The sequence below is a fragment of the Anabrus simplex genome, chromosome 1 (assembly GCF_040414725.1).
Source record: "Anabrus simplex isolate iqAnaSimp1 chromosome 1, ASM4041472v1, whole genome shotgun sequence".
Taxonomy (NCBI): Eukaryota; Metazoa; Arthropoda; class Insecta; order Orthoptera; family Tettigoniidae; genus Anabrus; species Anabrus simplex.
In genome coordinates this window covers 1,206,957,405-1,206,977,662 of record NC_090265.1, presented here as the reverse complement: position 1 = coordinate 1,206,977,662, position 20,258 = coordinate 1,206,957,405, and the positions used below count along the sequence as shown (strand labels likewise).

At 38.8% G+C, this 20,258-nt stretch overlaps 1 protein-coding gene across 4 annotated transcripts in view; it reads left to right on the top strand.

Annotated features, from left to right (window-relative positions):
- Positions 1-20,258, top strand: part of Rab27 (RAS oncogene family member Rab27) — a 169,483-nt gene that overhangs the window by 139,512 nt on the left and 9,713 nt on the right. The window lies entirely within an intron of this gene.

Here is a 20,258-nt window from a genome sequence, read left to right as displayed (position 1 = left end):
CGAGTTATCCACTCCTAACGAAGAGAAACTGAGGGTTCCCAACGAGCAAAGGTGACCGTATGTAATCTACCATTATAGGTCTATATACATCTTCTTTTCCTACCACTTTTTCCCACACCTGTGGGGTTGCAGGTGCGACCTGCGTCTCACATTGGATTTGGCCCTGGTTTACGGCCGGATGCCCTTCCTGACGCCAACCCTATATGGAGGGATGTAATCACTATTGCGTGTTTCTGTGGAGGTTTGTAGTATGGTATGTTGTCTGAATATGATGAGAGTGTTAGGACGGACAAACACACCCAGTCCCCAAGCCAGAAGTATTAATCAGAATCGATTAAAATCCCTGACTCAGCCAGGAATCAAACCTGGGAACCTCTGAATGGGAGGCAAGTATGTTGACCAATCAGTCAACGAGTCGGACATAGGTCTATATATATATATATGTATATATAAATGTCATTGTGTAGGTAGATATGTATTACACCTCCTCCTAACCCAGTGAAGCGATTTCAACCGAACTTGGTACACTTATGACTTAGTATCAGGAGAAACCGCGTGGGGACAAGACACCACAAGCACCCTTAAGGTCAGGAGGAGAGGGGTTAGGGTGTAAAAATAATCTAAAATAGTGTCGAATCCGTATTTTCGGGGTCGCTGAAATGAATAGTGGCACTCCGGAGTTTTTTAAGTACAAGTTAAGCCCCATTTTGGGTGGGGGGCGAGTGGGGAGTGAGATATAAAATATATAATTGAAAATGGTGTCGAATTCATAGCTTTTGGGGTCGCTGAGGTGAATAGTGACACTCAGGATTATTTTTATCCCGTACGGGTGTGAGAGAGGGGTGTGAGATATAAAATAATCAAACATAGTGTTGAACAGTAAATTAAATTAAAATAAAATATATTGAATAGATGGACCTTGAAAGAATTTTAATTTAATTTACTGTAATCCCACTTCAGTACGGAACCCAATGAAATTCATAACTATAAAGTAGTGTTGAATCCATAGTTTTCGGCATCACTGAGATGAATAGTGACACTCCAGATTCTTAGTAAGTCCAAGTTCATCACCCTTTGGGGTGGGTACGAGATATAAAAATAATCGGAAAAAGTGTCGAATTCATAGTTTTCGAGGGCAATGAGATAAATAGTGACACTTAGGATTCCTTAAGTCCAAGATCAGGCCCCCTTGGCATAAGGGGTGAGAAGATGTGAAAAAGTAAAATGACCAAAATGACCGGGCTTATGGATGTACGTGTGTATTTTGCAGCATTGCTGTCAACTAAATTTGGTGGAAATATTACTTAGTATGTGTGAAAAATGCTGTGAGGACAAGACACTTCTGGAAACTTTTGAGGAAGGCCTGAAATACAAATTTAAATTAAAACGATCAAAATAGTGCTGAATCCATAGTTTTCAGTACTACTGGGGCGATTTGAACCAAACTAGGTATTTTTATTTATAAATTAACAAATATTTTCAATAATTGTATACTTTGGGACGGATCATATTGGATGTATGTGGGTATGTTCCAGAATAGCAGGGGTAAAATAACCAATATTAATGTCGAATACATTGTTTATGTGCCTCTGAGATGAATTTAGACGCTCTGGATACCATTTAAGACCACATTTAATCTCCCTTGAGACGGCCTTAATAGTAAATAGCTTAAAATGACCGAGATTAATGTTGAATCCACTGCTCTTGGGGGTAGCAAGGCTGATTGGTTTTGGTCTCAATGAGAGTTGAAATAGCAAACATCATATCTATAGTAGTTATCACTTTTTTTTTTTTTTGAACGGATCAGATACTTCCCAGTCAAATCGAGCTTCCACAAGAACAACGTTTTACTCAAAAATTAAATAATATGAAACTTGAAATCAAAGACATCTAAATAACTATAAAAGTACATAATAGATGGTAAAATCAACATCCCAAAATGTATTCTGTAACATTTCACTTCACACATAACTAATTGGTAATACAAATCTTAAGGGTAAACATTCTAAAACCATCCGGGCAACTCTGGGTACTCCAGCTAGTACACTATATAACTTATTTTTATTTTCTAGTTATTGTTAACAATTTCCAGCCTTAAAAAGTGTTGCTTTGTGGTTTCAATCAATCAATACTGATCTGTATTTAGGGCAGTCACCCAGGTGGCAGATTCCCTATCTGTTGTTTTCCCAGCCTTTTCTTAAATGATTACAAAGAAATTGGAATTTTATTGAACATCTCTCATGGTAAGTTATTCCAATCCCTAACTCCCCTTCCTATAAATGAATATTTGCCCCAATTTGTCCTCTTGAATTCGAACTTCATCTTCATATTGCGATCTTTCCTACTTTTAAAGACACCACTCAAACTTATTCGTCTACTAATGTCATTCCATGCCACCTCTACGTTGACAGCTCAGAACATACCACTTATTGCAGGTTATAAATTTCATTTTTTGTCCGTATTGAAGATCTACTTGTGATACAAATTCTTATAATTTTGTTGAATACCACCTATTCAATACAATAATAACGTAATAAAAATGTACATATTTATTAAGTTGTTAATATGGTACATGTTTCGCTCCTTTTTCGTGAGCATCATCAGTCAATTATCATTTACTTAAGGTTATATAAGATCGTGAATCTATTCTATTGGATTAAATTATGCTTGTAAACCTGATTGACAAATCTTATAATATTTTACAAGTCCTATAACAATAAAACTATGTCTTTAAGTTAAAACATATTTGTCTAAAATCAATCTAAGTCTGACATTTTATTGACGAAGCTCATCTGGTGAACATCCTTTAAAATTATTTTAAAATCTTTTGAGATCTGACTAGTTGTATTGATTCAATGTTGCTTGACTGGTATGATTGTCGTTGAAACTTCGTTAACTATATTAATTTTCTACAGTTGATAATTGCCTATGTTATGAAAATTTAACTTGTTCTCGATGTTGCTGGAGTAACATTTGTACAAAATGTATTGGCATTAATCTTATGTTGTCAATAGAAGGGTATTGTTTATGAACAAACTTGTTGGTGAATAAAAACTTTCTAATGTGAGGTAGAATTTGAATGGTTCTCGTATGTTCCAAATTGGGCTTGTTGGTATATCTGTAATGAAAGATAAAAAAATATGTTTATGGTTTTGATTATAATTCTGTATAAACTTCTTATTGAAAGAATTGTCACTTACTTGTCTTTCTGCTGCGTAATTGTCTAGTGTTACTCCTAGCCTCTTCAGAACTACTTGTTGTTCTGTTTGCACTTCTTGTATTATATGAGTGAGTATGGACGAGTTTACGTTTTGGCGGGGAGTGGGAAGGGGAAGTGAAGGTAGGCGGTGCATTGATAGCTGCAGTAGATTATGGAGGGGACTGCCTAGGAGAAGTAAGGTGAGGAGTTGAATTTGTTTGCATCAATAAGCCGTTAACTCTTGTTGGATTAAAATGTTTATAGAATTTATTTATATCAGATTTAAGCATTTGTATTAATTCCGGTAATTGTACTATGATGGGGTTCTTTATTTCAATTTCGTCATTTAGGTTTTTATTTTTGTTGTGTTGCTGATCTAAATGAACGTATATGTTTTCCAATTCCGTCATTTCGTTTCCTTTTTTCTACTCTTCTTAAAATTCTTAAATCCCTTTCAATAGTTGTAAAACAGTGTCCACTTTCTTGCATGTGTGCTCCCATTGCAGAAGGTTTCTTGTGTTTTGCTGCATTTACATGTTCGAGATATCTTATCATAAAGCTCCGGCCAGTGCCAGTGTCAGTGCAGCATAAAACAAATAGCAAAAAGAAAACACCATATTTTCTCATATGAAATTGATGTGGTGTTTAGTGGCATTATACAAAGGAACATAGTAATAAGTTGCTCATAAGCAATATACAAGCTTCTTCCACTTAAATATGTTTCTTACTGCAAACTACAACTGCTTTGTTTTTGTACACCTCATTGTACTTGATCTAACCATATCTTCCTTGACCTAATCCTCAAGTCTTTTCTCTCCTGTATCAGTTTCCAGCCATTTTCTAGCAGTTCTTCATGGCTCCGGTAGTTTCACATGACTGAACCAACTTGTATTGGATGAAGTTCTCCATCAAGACTGTTTAATTTAGGCCTCTATACTTATATGTTCTTAAATACCATATATACATGAATAATCCATGGAACCCAATATTTCATAGAGAACAGAGAAAACAATTTAAAATGCAAAAATATTTGCACAATTAATTTTATTAAAATGTAACATAAAAACTTTCCAGTCTGTCAAACACAAAAATTTAAATATAAATACATTATAATATATAAATTATAACACTATAAACATATCTATAAAAAAAATACACACTATTATACAAAGAATGACACGTTTCATTCTCTAGCATCAAATTTTTTTTTCAGGTTTCGTATTGAATCAAGATTTACATTCATCACATATTCATTCATATGACTTTATAATTATCACTATTTCTTGTATTGAATAGGTGGATCCCCATACCTAACAATTTTGAATATATCATTCATTCTACAAGAACAACCTCAGATTCTGTCAAATCACTTAAATCGTGTGTAGATATGTACAATATTGTTTACATTGCTTAAACGTGATAATATGAAAAAATATGAACAAATAATGATTGCATAAGTATTCAACTATCACCGTATTAATGAAATACATCTGTACTTATCTAGACTGCCTAAGCTTAGTCCGTTGTTTCCAAACACTATTTCAGGACTGTCAGTATAGGGTATAGAAGGACTGCCAGGTCAATCAAATTCACAATGGAACCAGAAACTAACCAGAAGTAAAAATTTTTTAGACATCGTAATCAGGAGAAATAACAGCAACCTGTCGTACAAAATATACAGGAAACCCATTTAGATTTTACACATAATGGACAATGAATCCAGTCCCCCAAACATGTACAAATTAGCAGGACTGAATATAATAATATAGAGAGTAATATGTATGCCAATGAGCACAACAGATTTCAACAATGAAATACAGACAGTAAAGCAATAGAAAACCCACCTGACACAGTAGATCAGTTATGAAAGAAACAAAGAGAAAACACAAGAGGAACCGCTTCTGAAAACAACAGATATGTGCAGTAGAACCTCTTTTACTTGAAACACTTTTAACTGAAATACTGTGTAACCAAAATGATTGGGAAAAAATTGGTTGAATTACAAAAGCTAATTAAAGAAACATAATTTGTTATGTTACTCTGTATGTAAGTTATGTTTCAGGCAAATGTAATCCCTTTGTATGAAATAGAAAGCGAGTCAGGAAAGGAAAATCCCTACCCTACCACGAATCTTTGTACACAAGGAGAATGTAATAAAATGTGTGTAATTTGACCTTGACTGCCACTGCATGTGCTAAAACAGATCACTTTAGCTCTCTCCATCGTTGATAGGTGAAGTTTTTTATTGAGCATCATGTCAACTGAGCGGAAACAGGTTGTGATAATGATAGAAGAAAAGTTATAAGCAGTTACAAGAATTTAAAATGGTGAGATTTTGCGTACTGCGGAAGCCGATTTTGGTGTTGGTGTTTCCATAGTTTCTGACTGGGTGAAAATAAAAAGCTTGAAAAGAATGCATCAAAAATGCCTAACAAGAAAACCATAAAGACCTGTCAAAATGATAACATAAATGAGAGTGTTTTTTATGGTTTACGCAACAGGGAGAGAAGGGAGTTACGTTATCGGGACCAGTTATTCAAGAAAAAGCCAAGATGTTATCTGAAGTTATGGGTGAGGAGGGTAAAGTGTTTAAAGCCAGTGCAGAGTGGCTAGAAAAGTGGAAGAATAGGTACAGCGTGCATCAATAAAATAATGTTTGATGGTAAAAGTTATTCGTTGATGTCAATGTTGCAGACATTTTCAAGACTGCAAATGATGAATTTCTGCAAGGATACAGTGAAGATCAGATTTTCAATGCGGGTGAGACAGGTTTGAATTTTAAACTATTATCCCCCCCCCCCCCCCAAAAAAAAATCACTTGCTTCAAGAAATGAAAAAGAGTGCTCATGGGCACAAAATGAACTAGCAAAGAGTGACAAGTTTGCTCTGCAGTAATGTTTCGGAAACTCATCAACTGCAGCCTATGTGCATAGGAAAATCTAAAAAAATCCACAGCTTTGAAAGATATTTTGGCTAATGCTCTTCCTGTCTTTTGCTGAAACCAAAAATGTTCCTGGATGTCCACTGCCTTGTTCACTAAATGGTTCAGAAATGAATTTGTCCCCAGTGTTTAGCTGTTTTGAAGTCTAAAATCCTTCTCAGAAAAGCTATGTTGTTAACCAAGAATGCACCTAACCACCTGCAAAGTCTGCAGGATGGTGAGATTATTGTTCAGGTTTTACCTGCAAATGTCACAAGTCTGACCAAGGTGTAATAGAATGCTTCAAAAGGCACTACCAGTCGTTATTTTGTAGATACATGTTGCAAGAGACAAACGAATCAAAAAGTGTTCCTGAAATCCTGCAAAGCATCAACATGAAAAATGTGGTGTACTGGTATGCTTGATCCTGGGAGAAATAGTAGTCATCCCTGGAAAAATATTAGAATCAACTTTTTGACGGGATTTTAATTGAGGACTACACTCAAAAAAAAAAAAAATACCTTGCAGATCTAATTGTACAAATACCAGGATGTGAAGAGATCAACAAAGGTGAAATAAGTGAATAGGTAATGGTGATGACTTGGAACTTGATTTCGATGACCGAGACATTATTGGCTTGGTACTCCATGAATCACATGACGACAAAGATGACGTAACAGAAAACACCCAGTGATGACATCGCAGACGGGATATTCACTGCCTTTCAAGGTAAGAGTTGAAAACACAGTATGGCTTGGTAAAATTAGGCTGACCGGGCGAGTTGGCCTTACGGTTAGAGGCGCGCGGCTGTGAGCTTGCATCCAGGAGATAGTGGGTTCGAATCCCACTGTCGGCTGCCCTAAAGATGGTTTTCCGTGGTTTCCCATTTTCACACCAGGCAGATGCTGGGGCTGTACCTTAATTAAGGCCACGGCCGCTTCCTTCCAACTCCTAGGCCTTTCCTATCCCATCGCCACCATAAGACCTATCTGTGTTGGTGCAAAAAAAAAAAAAAATCAATAAACTTCATTATTTAGAAATTACCAGCAAATTTTTCTGCACTCCCATACAGTTTGCATCTGCCAAGAATCTAACTTCGCAGATATCCCGCGGATTATCCACATCTGTGCAGGGCTCTACCCATAACTACACATCTCGTTATATTGACCCATTAGTGCATAGCGTCCGAAAAATCGGACGTCAGAGAAAAATAAAATGTGTGATATTTATGCATGGTTTTAAGGCTGCGATACTTCCTTATGCTTCAGAAAGGCTGTAGCTAACAAGAAACAAGAATACATCATTCTTCATTCTTATCATTCATTATTGAATCACACTTATTGCGAGCATGGCAGCAAGATAGTACAGAGTTGTGAGCAACAGGCAAGATTTTTATTTATAAATTAACAAATATTTTCAATAATTGTATGCTTTGGGATGGATCATATTGTTGACACTCCTATGAATCTACTAATACACAAAGATGTCAATTATGTCTTATTATTGATGTGACAGAAGCCTGTAAATATAGGCTGTCCTGAAAATCGGACGCTATGCACAGGGAGTCCTATTGTCTCAGACATTTGTATTCCCGTACTAGTTTGATGGTGAGTGAAATATTGGAAATTTTGAAGGAAGAACCGATATTTTGAGAGGAGCAGCACATCAAACCTCCTAATGATGGATGTGAAACGGTTGATGATAAAGACATGAGTATGAGGGTAATCTAAATTACCTTGGTAGAAACCTACTTCTGAGTGAATGTGAAAGGCAAATTGCTTCAACTGAATATGAAAGATGGAAGGCTAGGTTCTGTGATAGTCAAAATATTACTGAAAGTTATACAGATGGAACCGAAAAACGACAAAACCGTGCAAAACGAAGCTGTCATACGAAAATAAAGAGAGTCATACATAAGATTGGGCCAGTATCTCTGTTTCCGATATCCCTGATAGAAAATTCAAAAGCATTAGTAGGTTGAATTGTAACACAAAAGAAGCAACCCCAAAGTCCATAACATCACAATCTACATCTCATTTAGTGACTGAGTGTATTCCTGTTTCTTCCTCCTCTCTTTCCCTCCCCCTCCACCCCACACACAAACACATCAGATGATGCACAAAATTGTGAAGTTCCGATAGAATTCTCTCTCCACCAGTGGTTATGGGATACCTTTCCACATTTCCAAGTGAATAATGAAAGGCTGAAAGAATTTGGACTTGGTGGAAGTGTAGTCTAGTCCTATCTCCCATTGTAGCAGGTGGAACTTGAATCAAACAGGGGGCATAGAATATTCTTTGACAACTACTTTACATCCCTCAAACTGGTAAGACATCTGGCTTCAAAGGGAATGAGTGCAACAGGGACATTTCAAGAAAACCAGACAGAGAAGTACCCCCTTCAAAGAAAGGCAGACAGGAAAAAGAAGGGGATCAAATGGCTACAAGAGTTTTGGTAGTGCGTTGCTGGTGCGCTGGAATGACAACTGTGTTGTCACTGCTGGTACGAATTACAAACAGATGGAGATAAAGCGGTGCATCAAAGTAAAAAAAAATGCAAAGTGTCTGTACCGCAGTGAAAGCTGTTCGATTCCTATAGTGGTATCCGAAGAGTGGATCAGCTTGACCAGTTTGAATTTCACCCAAAATGCTTGCGAGGTTACATAAACGTAAATAGCGTATACAGTATTCAATCAATCAATCAATACTGATCTGCATTTAGGGCAGTCGCCCAGGTGGCAGATTCCCTATCTGTTGTTTTCCTAGCCTTTTCCGAAATGATTTCAAAGAAATTGGAAATTTATTGAACATCTCCCTTGGTAAGTTATTCCAATCCCTAACTCCCCTTCCTATAAATGAATATTTGCCCCAGTTTGTCCTCTTGAATTCCAACTTTATCTTCATATTGTGATCTTTCCTACTTTTATAGACGCCATTCAAACTTATTCGTCTACTAATATCATTCCACGCCATCTCTCCGCTGACAGCTCGGAACATACCACTTAGTCGAGCAGCTCTTCTTCTTTCTCTCAATTCTTCCCAACCCAAACATTGCAACATTTTTGTAACGCTACTCTTTTGTCGGAAATCACCCAGAACAAATCGAGCTGCTTTTCTTTGGATTTTTTCCAGTTCTTGAATCAGGTAATCCTGGTGAGGGTCCCATACACTGGAACCATACTCTAGTTGGGGTCTTACCAGAGACTTATATGCACTCTCCTTTACATCCTTACTACAACCCCTAAACACCCTCATAACCATGTGCAGAGATATTGTGATAAATCTGTAGTGGAAATTGTAGGTCCACTTCACAGTGTAAATTGGATAAGTAAATACTGCCTAGCTTGCAACATTATTGTATAATGTAATGCTGAGTAACTAGTGCCGTTGTACTGACCTGAGTGAATAGCGTCCAATATATCGGATGGCCTGTGTAAATAAAACTAATACTTGTATGAACATTCTGATAGTTGAAACGTGCTTCTGCAGTTATTAAGAGTAGAAATGTGTAGATCTGCCTGCTGTCACTTCTTGATGGATACAGTACTTTTGCATCCATCTCTTGGCACAGGCCAGAGTAAAGTGTAGCTTCCACGAAAGTCCCAGTCAACATCCATGGCTGTGACAATATGGAAGTTGCTGAGGTATGAGTAGTGCTGAGTAATGACATTCAGAGCATGACTAGTGCATCTGAGTTTTATGAAAGGTGCTACTCATAGGGTCAGTCATGCTGCAATAGTACTTTCTGACCAAGTGAGGAAAGCAATGGCAAACTACCTCACTCCTCATCTTGCCTAGTATTTCTCATTTTGGTGCTGCCATTGGTTTTTGGGGTCTCCTTATGACCGCATAACCTTTGGTGGTGCTATTTGAGGATCCAACCAGCCCCTGGGCTGATGACCTAACAGACATGTGTAGATAAACTGAAGTAAAACACTAATAATAACTTTATGCACTAATGGGTTAACCTGGTTTAGGGGAGGGGCCAATATATTTTAGAATGATAGTAAATGCAGCTGGTTGCATAAAAGTAAGTTGTAAGGGGCAGGTGGACGACCCAGTTTAAGAGCTGGAATCTCAGATGAGACTTTTTGCAGATGATGTTATGTGGTATAGAATAATAAATAAGTTAGAGGATTATGAACGATTGCAGAAAGATCTCAACAAAGATGTAAGATGGAATACAGACAATGTTACAATGATAAAGAATGAAAGATCAGGTTGTAGGTTTCACCAAGAAGAAAAGCCATCTCAGTTTAATTACCAAGTTCCCCTCCGTTGCAGTCTGCTGACAGCTTTATTAGCGTAAAGTTTAGTTTAGTCAAGTGTTTGTATGTTTAGTGCTCAGTGTGTTGTTCCAGTGCCATTTTCATTACATGAGCATGTTTATATACATAATACCTTTGTAAAGTACAGGAAATATTGTTCAAAAACACTATTACTCAGTGCGGGGTGAGCACTGGCCATATTACAGCAAAGTGCTTGGTGGGAGACAGGCTCGCAGTGCAGGTGACCGAGCAAGTGGCAATCCCAGTCATAGATAAAACAATGTCCCTGTATAAGGAAACCTCCACTGCAAACCATGCGACCTTGCCGCGGTGGGGAGGCTTGCGTGTCCCAATGATGCAGATAGCCGAGCCGCAGGTGCAACCATATCGGATGGGTATCTGTTGAGAGACCAGACTAACGAATGGTTCATCGAAAGGGGGGTAGCAGCCTTTCGGTAGTTGCAAGGGCGGCAGTCTAGATGATTGACTGATACGGCCTTGTAATAATACTCAACATGGCTTAGCTGTGTTGATACTGCTACACGGCTGAAAGCAACGGGAAACTACGGCCGTAACCACCTCCCGAGGACATGCAGCTCTCTCTGTATGAATGGTGTACTGATGATGGCTTCCTCCCGGGTAAATTATTCCGGAGGTAAACTAATCCCCCATTCGGATCTCCGGGTGGGGACTACACGAGAGGGGGCGATCATCAGGAAGATGGATACTGACATTCTGCGAGTCGGAGCGTGGAATGTTAGAAGTTTGAATCGTTGTGGTAGGTTAGAGAATCTGAAAAGGGAGATGGATAGGCTAAAGTTAGATGTAGTTGGTATAAGTGAAGTACGTTGGCAGGAAGAACAGGATTTTTGGTCAGGTGACTACCGAATTATCAACACGAAATCAAACAGGGGTAATGCAGGAGTTGGTTTAATAATGAATAAGAAAATAGGGCAGCGGATAAGCTACTACGACCAGCATAGTGAAAGAATTATTGTCGCCAAGATAGACACCAAACCAATGCCCACCACAATAGTGCAGGTCTATATGCCTACTAGTTCAGCGGATGATGAAGAAATTGAAAGAATATATGAGGAGATAGAAGATTTAATACAATATGTCAAAGGTGACGAGAATCTAATTGTGATGGGAGACTGGAACGCAGTGGTAGGCCAAGGAAGAGAAGGTAGCACAGTAGGAGAATTTGGATTGGGACAAAGGAACGAAAGAGGAAGTCGGCTGGTTGAATTCTGCACTGACCATAATTTAGTCCTCGCCAATACTTGGTTCAAACACCACAAACGACGGCTGTATACGTGGACGAGACCTGGAGACACTGGAAGGTATCAAATAGACTTCATTATGATTAGGCAGAGATTCAGAAACCAGGTGTTGGATTGCAAAACTTTCCCAGGAGCAGACGAGGACTCTGACCACAACTTGTTGGTCATGAAATGCCATCTGAAGTTGAAGAAATTGAAGAAAGGAAAGAATGCAAAAAGATGGGATCTAGACAAGTTGAAAGAAAAGAGTGTGATGGATTGTTTCAAGGAACATGTTGCACAAGGACTAAATGAAAAGTCCGAAGGAAACACAGTAGAGGAAGAGTGGAGAGTCGTGAAAAATGAAATCAGTAGGGCTGCTGAAGAAATGTTAGGAAGGAAGAAAAGATCAACTAAGAATCAGTGGATAACTCAGGAGATACTAGACCTGATTGACGAACGACGAAAATACAAGAATGCTAGAAATGAAGAGGGCAGAAAAGAATACAGGCGATTAAAGAATGAAGTGGATAGAAAGTGCAAGGTAGCTAAGGAAGAATGGCTGAAGGAGAAGTGCAAGGATGTCGAAGGCTGTATGGTCCTGGGAAAGGTAGATGCTGCATACAGGAAAATCAAGGAAACCTTTGGAGAAAGGAAATCTAGGTGCATGAATATTAAGAGCTCAGATGGAAAGCCACTTCTAGGGAAAGAAGACAAAGCAGAAAGATGGCAGGAGCATATCCAACAGTTGTATCAAGGTAACGATGTAGATAATTTCTTTCTGGAACATGAAGAGGCTGTTGATGCTGATGAAATGGGAGACCCAATTTTGAGGTCAGAGTTTGACAGAGCTGTGAGTGACCTAAATAGGAACAAGGCACCTGGAATTGATGATATTCCCTCTGAATTACTGACTGCCTTAGGAGAAACCAGCATGGTAAGGTTATTTCATTTAGTGTGCAAGATGTATGAGACAGGAGAAGTCCCATCCGATTTTCGGCAGAATGTTGTTATACCTGTTACCGCTGTTTGTGGTAGTTATGCATGAAAGAAGGTGCTGGGTGGTGAATAGGTCTCAAGCTACAGAGTGAAATTACTATTAAAATTTAACAAGGTTATATTTTCTTTTCAAATTTAAGTAACAACAAATAGACAGGTACTTAGTAGCAGAAACACAATTTGAAATGTACAATTACACAGTTACCCCATTCGGGACTTCGAGAATCAGATACATAAGTCTTGAGCAACGAGCCCGACTTTACAAATACGCTATTGAACAAAGGGGCCGAAAACCCCCACACATGCCAGAAACGTTTGCTTCCAATTACATAGAAAAGCCTCCTAGAGGCAGAACACAATTTTCAAAGGAGTCACTTGCCCTAAAATAAAAGTCTATCATAGGCCACTCCGAATTCCACGTTTAAGCTGGCCTCCAAAACTATATACACAGGGGTAAAATACCCAATCTACTGAGGTCTAGTAAATAAAAGAAGGTTAATTAAATGACCTCTAAAGTAACAATTTGCGAGGAGGTGAACATGCACTCCTAATACATTTTGTTTCTAAAACCTACGTTGGCTCTAGGCCGCTGATGCCAGGGCTAATCCCATACTACTGAGGTGACTTAAGAAAATACTAACTTACATTACCTTACTGAAGAATAGGTTGCAAAAAAAAATAAGTTCACCTCAAAACAATGTGAGTGGGAGCTCGAGAGGGTTAAGCACTCTCTATCCCAATATGTAGTTTGAAAGATAGAATAGATACCAGTAGTTTTTACATTTTAAAGGAAAGTTACATGGTGGAAGACCTAGAACCCGCCGCGAGAGTTAAACTGCCGACCTAGCAAGAAAAGATGTTATTAATTGGCCATTACCTTGTGTTGAACGGCTGGAGAAGAAAGAGGCGCTTCCCGCCTCCTGCTCGGTACTTAATACACTGAAAGATGGAACAGAAGTGGCCTGGAGACCCTAAAATCAGCAGTTTATATCCTCTCGCGGACGATTCTAGGCGTTAGGGGAAATAAAACACCCTCCCTTAAGGTTTTTATTGGCTAGGGAATTGAAACCCCTACACAGAGGAAGAAGAAACACATTATTGGTGGAAAATTAATTACAGAAATTCGGGATTGGCTAGATCCAAAATAAGGGGGAAAAGAGGGGTATACAGCCAACTTAAACAATGACAGAAAGAAATTTAACAAAGAACAAACTCTTGAAATAAAAATTTCTCCAACAAAATAGTTCTTTGATTTCGCACTAGGTTGCACTATTGTAATTCTTCAGTAGTGTCCTCTAGAAGAGAAAGTTCACACTTCTTACTTCAAGCGAAACAAAGACACATCAAAATGACACAGTTCACAAACTCAAAAATTTCCAAGTGGTGACATCTTGTGAGAAACTAGAAAATTAACAGGGTAGATGAAGTTCAGATTTCCACCAGAAGAGGAATTTCATCTGGCGCAACTTTTAAATAAACAGTGTAGAGGTGTACCGCCCGGTACAATACCTATTCCCAAGGAAGCCGGTGCTGACAGGTGTGAAAACTACCGCACTATTAGTTTAGTATCTCATGCCTGCAAAATTTTAACACGTATTATTTACAGAAGAATGGAAAAACAAGTTGAAGCTGAGTTGGGAGAAGATCAATTTGGCTTCAGAAGAAATGTAGGAACACGTGAAGCAATCCTGACTTTACGTCTGATCTTAGAGGATCGAATCAAGAAGGACAAGCCCACGTACATGGCATTCGTAGATCTAGAAAAGGCATTCGATAATGTTGATTGGACCAGGCTATTTATGATTCTGAAGATGATAGGGATCAGATACCGAGAACGAAGAATTATCTACAACCTGTATAAAAATCAGTCTGCAGTGATAAGAATCGAGGGCTTTGAAAAAGAAGCAGCAATCCAGAAAGGAGTGAGGCAAGGCTGCAGTTTGTCCCCTCTCCTTTTCAATGTTTACATAAAACAGGCAGTAAAGGAAATCAAAGAGAAATTTGGAAAGGGAATCACAGTCCAAGGAGAGGAAATCAAAACCTTGAGATTTGCCGATGATATTGTTATTTTATCTGAGAATGCAGAAGATTTCGAGAAGTTGCTGAATGGTATGGATGAAGTCTTAGGTAAGGAGTACAAGATGAAAATAAATAAGTCCAAAACAAAAGTAATGGAGTGCAGTCGAACGAAGGCAGGTGATGTAGGAAATATTAGATTAGGAAACGAAGTCTTAAAGGAAGTAGATGAATATTGTTACTTGGGTAGTAAAATAAGTAATGATGGCAGAAGTAAGGAGGACATAAAATGCAGACTAGCACAAGCAAGGAAGAGCTTTCTTAAGAAAAGAAATTTGCTCACTTCAAACATTGATATCGGAATTAGAAAGATGTTTTTGAAGACTTTCGTGTGGAGCGTGGCATTGTATGGAAGTGAAACATGGACGATAACTAGCTTAGAAAGAAAGAGAATAGAAGCTTTTGAAATGTGGTGTTACAGAAGAATGCTGAAGGTGAGATGGATAGATCGAATCACGAATGAAGAGATACTGAATCGAATTGGTGAGAGGAGATCGATTTGGCTACATTTGACGAGAAGAAGAGATAGAATGATAGGACACATCTTAAGACACCCAGGACTTGTTCAGTTGGTTTTTGAAGGAAGTGTAGGTGGCAAGAACGGTAGGGGTAGACCAAGGTATTGCCCCCATTTTTCCCGAGCTAAGCCCAGCCATCGAGCGATGAGTCCCAAGGTGGACCGTTCGATCGTTGGCTATCACTTTCTAGAGGCATTTAAGGGTTGTAAGGATTGATGACCAAGCAGGATAAAAAGAAATATTAAAACAACACTCTGACATTTATTCACATAAGCAATTAAACAACAAAATATTCTTGCTAATATTTCCTTTTTACATAACAGAGCTTTCATAATATCGGGTTTCTTCCTCGATCTAGAATGACTTGTGTTCATATCTCCAGCCCTACCGTGCTGTAAATGAAACCAAAGAAGTAATTAGGCCACTTGCCTTTTTAAACCAAACATTTAACTGAAAGAACTAAATAAACATGTGTTCAAAGTTTCACCAAATTAAAGTTGCCTCAACACGTGGTCTTTACAATGTACACAGCTGAATTAGTCATTTACAATATTTAATAATGGTTAATGACACTAACGTGAACTTCAGTAGCAAAGAAAAACTGTTTCCAAAATCCTCAAAATTAATTAATTATTATCTCGATTATTACTATTACTATTATCATTATTTTGTCATACAGTTAACCTGTTTCATTGTAACACGATCGTGTTCTTACCAATTCTCCACCGCATCATTTATCTAATGTTCATCATTAATATTTCAGAGTAATGATTTTTGATTAATTATTAATGACTTATTTTCACAATGTTTCAAAGCAATCATGTGGCTGACAAAATTTCTACCTTTAATCTTTGCATTTCATTTCTATTCAAATTAATCTTAAAGTATTTCAGATTTTTAGAAATTTACATTGCCAACGTGTGAGCTAGTTAAATAAATTTTGTTACAAATCGAGTGCCTTTACAAAGTAACGAGATGATCTTTCCTTTTAGATCTCGCAAAAAAGAAATTAAATTCCTTCCTAATCTTCCTTGACTTAATTTAATTAAACTTTCCCTTAAGGGCATGAAATTATTTCTTAAGGCAACACACAACGATGAATATGATCCGCGTCACGGCGAGTGCGCGACCAGATCAGAATTAAATGAAATAAACATGGCACAAGAGAAATATACACATTTACACACACATTCACACTAGGGAAACACGTTTTATGTACACTATTTACAACGAATCCTGACTTGGCAATTTTAGTTATGATTTTTATCGATGGTCGGGACGCGTAATATCTCGCAGAAATAATTCGTGCACAGAAATTCTCTTACATTAATGGTGGCTAGTGATCGAAGTCATGAGTATCACTTGATAGAAATACATTTCACATACCAGCGCAAGTTCATCTAATTCATGAGATTATAATGGAAGATTCTAGTAAAATCCATAAGCACTACCATCATGTGGGCTACAGGTTGAATTTACCGCAAGCGTGAGCCTTACTCGCATTATTTTTACTTCCTACCTGTGAAATACACTCACAAACACGTGCTCCACTAATTATAATCTATCTTGCGTTCCAAATACACAAGAATAAATCAATATCACCACTAATTCATCATTTACTCAATTATGCAACAAATATCCCTCAGGATAGGCCATATTCCAGACCCTACATGAACAGAGCACATTCTATCTCACATTTAGGAATTCTACAGTAGTTTTATGGCTCACGAGCGTTTACTTCTGTTTTACCCGATCTTTAATCAATATTATTATTATTTGAGTGATTATTACATCTACTGATCCTCCTGGAATGTCGTAAAATTAGACGACTTCATCATAAAAAAACAACAAGTGATTTTAAAAGATACTAGGTTCGACCCTATTCACTCAAAATGTACACGCAAATTTTCCGTCCGGTAATTTTCAATGTTACAAATAAAGTAGGTTTATCGTGTGGTCAGTGATTATTAAACTTAAGCTCCTTAAGCATGGGAAGTCAGTCAAAGACAACCTACATGTCTACTCTAATAGATTCCAAAATCTCATTCACACGTACCTAGTCTACCATGACACCTTAAGAAGTAGGAAAATGAAACATTTCTAACTACAGCAAACTGATAGATCTACGACTTAAGAAGAAAGATCTCTAGTTGTACAAAAGATAGGACAGATAAATTAAATTAAAAAGGTACTCAAGTTTTTGTAGAGTTCGATTCCCGTCGACAGTCAGTTATTTCAGCATACTCCGGCCAGCCTTCTTCCAGTTACCAGAGACGCCTTACATTTTTACAGCTCCATGGAGGCTCTGCGATGGATGTCCCTCGATGAAATGATGTTGGTAGTTGCGGAATTCTTCATCTTGAGATCTTCAATTCCAAGACGTCTTCGTTGATTGCTGGTCACAAGCTGTAACTGAGATGACAAAATTAAGTATTTTGCACAAGCACACGCAGAATATAAACAGCTCGTCTACACTGTCACACTTAACTTGGCTCCTAGGTGTTTTTATTCCACAGAATTCACTAATTATCAGACTAAATTCTGGTAGAACGGGCGTCGACTTGTCTTGAAATTTCTCCTTCCACGTGGTCCGGTGAGGTGATGTCTCACGCAGCGAACAAGTATTAAGAAGAGCGTAAAGAGAAGAGCATAAAGCATTAAGAAGAGCGATTCACTCGAAGCAAGGCCTTTTATATCTAATTAGCCCAGGGAGGCGTGTTCTTCAGCGAGTACGGTAATTGGCTGATGATCACCTTTAATTTGCGCAGACTATTCCAGAAACAAGCTGAGTCGCGCGTGCGAAGGTAGTCACGTGGTTAGCTATAACCTTGACACAGTCCTGCCGGTGACGTATCGCACCCCTCTGAACGACAAAAAAAACTCGTTCACGGCTCGCCACAAGTTCCCAAGTGATGTGTTGCAGCTTCAAGCAGACAATAAAATCTTTGCTTTCTACTTGTTAAAATATTCATAAGATCGCCAATTTTCACGGGGACATCTCTCCCTTGGTTGGAATATAATTTCATTTGCAGATGAAATTATTACATAACAGTGTCCATTACTATTGTTCCGGAAAATTGGTTGTTGAATCACCTGGTAGTAACTTAGTTGAGCTCGCGATAGGTGTGAGACTCGGAGTTCTTCGTTCCGCTCCTGGCATCCAGTAGCCTAGTCTCTCCTTACAGGGTGTTTCTCAAGTTTTATTTCTACCTTCAGTAACTTATTTTTCCCTTTTAACAGACGGTTACACGGTGTCAGCTAGTGGTGTAGGTGTTCGGTAGAGTCTATGCGTCGACCTGTATCGCACTTCCTTCTTGAAGTTTGCTGATCTTGCCTTCAGGATTCGTTCTATCTCTTCTCATTGGAGATGAGGTCTTTTCTTAATGGCACCTTGACTGTGCTCCTGACTCGAGTTGTTATGTTGGCTTCCCCGAGCCTTGGCCTCTTGGTATTGAAGGCTTTCCGCTCCCACGATATCAGGGTTGGTATCCTGGGTTTGGATTGCTCTTCGCCATCTTTCGTTTTCCTGCGTCGAGTTTTGAAGGTCTTTTAGATATTTTTCCTTTTCTTCTTCTCGCCAGTCTCTCCTTCCTCTTGAGTGGCGGAAGTCCTGGTTTCGGTTCCAGCTCCTTCGGTAATCTGAGTATGGACGCTTCCTCTCGTTACGTCTGGAATATTCCCAGTTTCTAATGGGTCTATTTCTGCGTACGGGCGATCGATCACGAGGTGAATCTTGCCCTCCAGGGTTACGTTTCCACGTTCTCCCTTGGTTGACTGATTTCGATTCATCCTCCTTATTCGTTGTTACCTGATGGATCTGAGGTTCCGAGTTTCGTCCCTGACGAACTGGTTCCTTGGACGTCATGTCTAATTGTCTTAACAACGCCTCAGCCTGAATTGCAGATTGCGTATTTGAGGCTATCATAATCCTCTGCACATCTGGTGGTAACTGTCGGGTGATCAACTTAACCAACTCAGGTTCTGATGGCGGTGAGTCTAGTTCCCTTAATTTTCTTAATTGGCTGGACAGGAAGTCCGCATATCTCGTGGGCGTAGATGATGCATATTTCCTGGCGTATAACTCCGTCCTAAGGTTGTATTGGACGTCGCTATTCCAGTACTTCTCCAGGAATGCTTTCTTGAAACTTTCGAAATCGTCAAACGAAAATCGAAATGCGACAAACCAGGTATGAACTGAGTCTTCCAGGAATTTTTCGGTGACTCTTAGCTGCCTTTCTGGTGGAATTTTCGCATCGCGAAAGTAATCCTGCAGTTCCCGAATGAAGCCTTTCGGAGTCACGTTTCCTCTAACGTTATTGAATTTCTTGGGTTGGTCTTCGTGAAGACGAATTATATTTACTATTTGCGTCTGGCCGGTTGTATTCATTTGAGACGCATTTACTGTCGGCTCTGAAGAAATGTCGATTGTATTCGCAGCGCCTGTCCCTGCAGTTGCAAGTGGAGTTGACGTCAGACCCGTGCCGGTTACACGTTGCTCCAGTAATGCCTGCTTCTCTAGCAATGAGTTGGTGACCTTGCTAGTGTTCTCGTTCTGGATTTTCAGGAGATGCATTTCATGTACAAGCTCCTTAATTCCATCCGTGTACTCCTTTCGAATCCCTTCGGTTTCAGTTTTTGACTCAGTCGTGACCTTGTGTATGGCATTCATCAGGGTGGTTTTGATGGTTTTTATTTCGCCCCAACTATCCTCAAGCGACTCGTGGATATAATCCATCCGTTCCGAGGTATCGACTTGGGATGTCTCGATTTTGTCGAGAATGCCCTTTTCGACCTGTTGTAGTTTCTCGTTTAATCCAATGAATTTCTTCGCCCAAGCCGTTTTCGTAACCTTAAGGTCCTCTGAATTTGCGTCAATCTTTTCCTCAATATTCAGGAATGATTGTTCAACTTCGCCCTTGTATTTGTCGATTCCAGTTAATATGTCCTGCTGAACGTTTGCCAGTCGTTCACTGAATTCATTGGACATGCCCGCCATAGACTTGGCAATGTTTTCGTT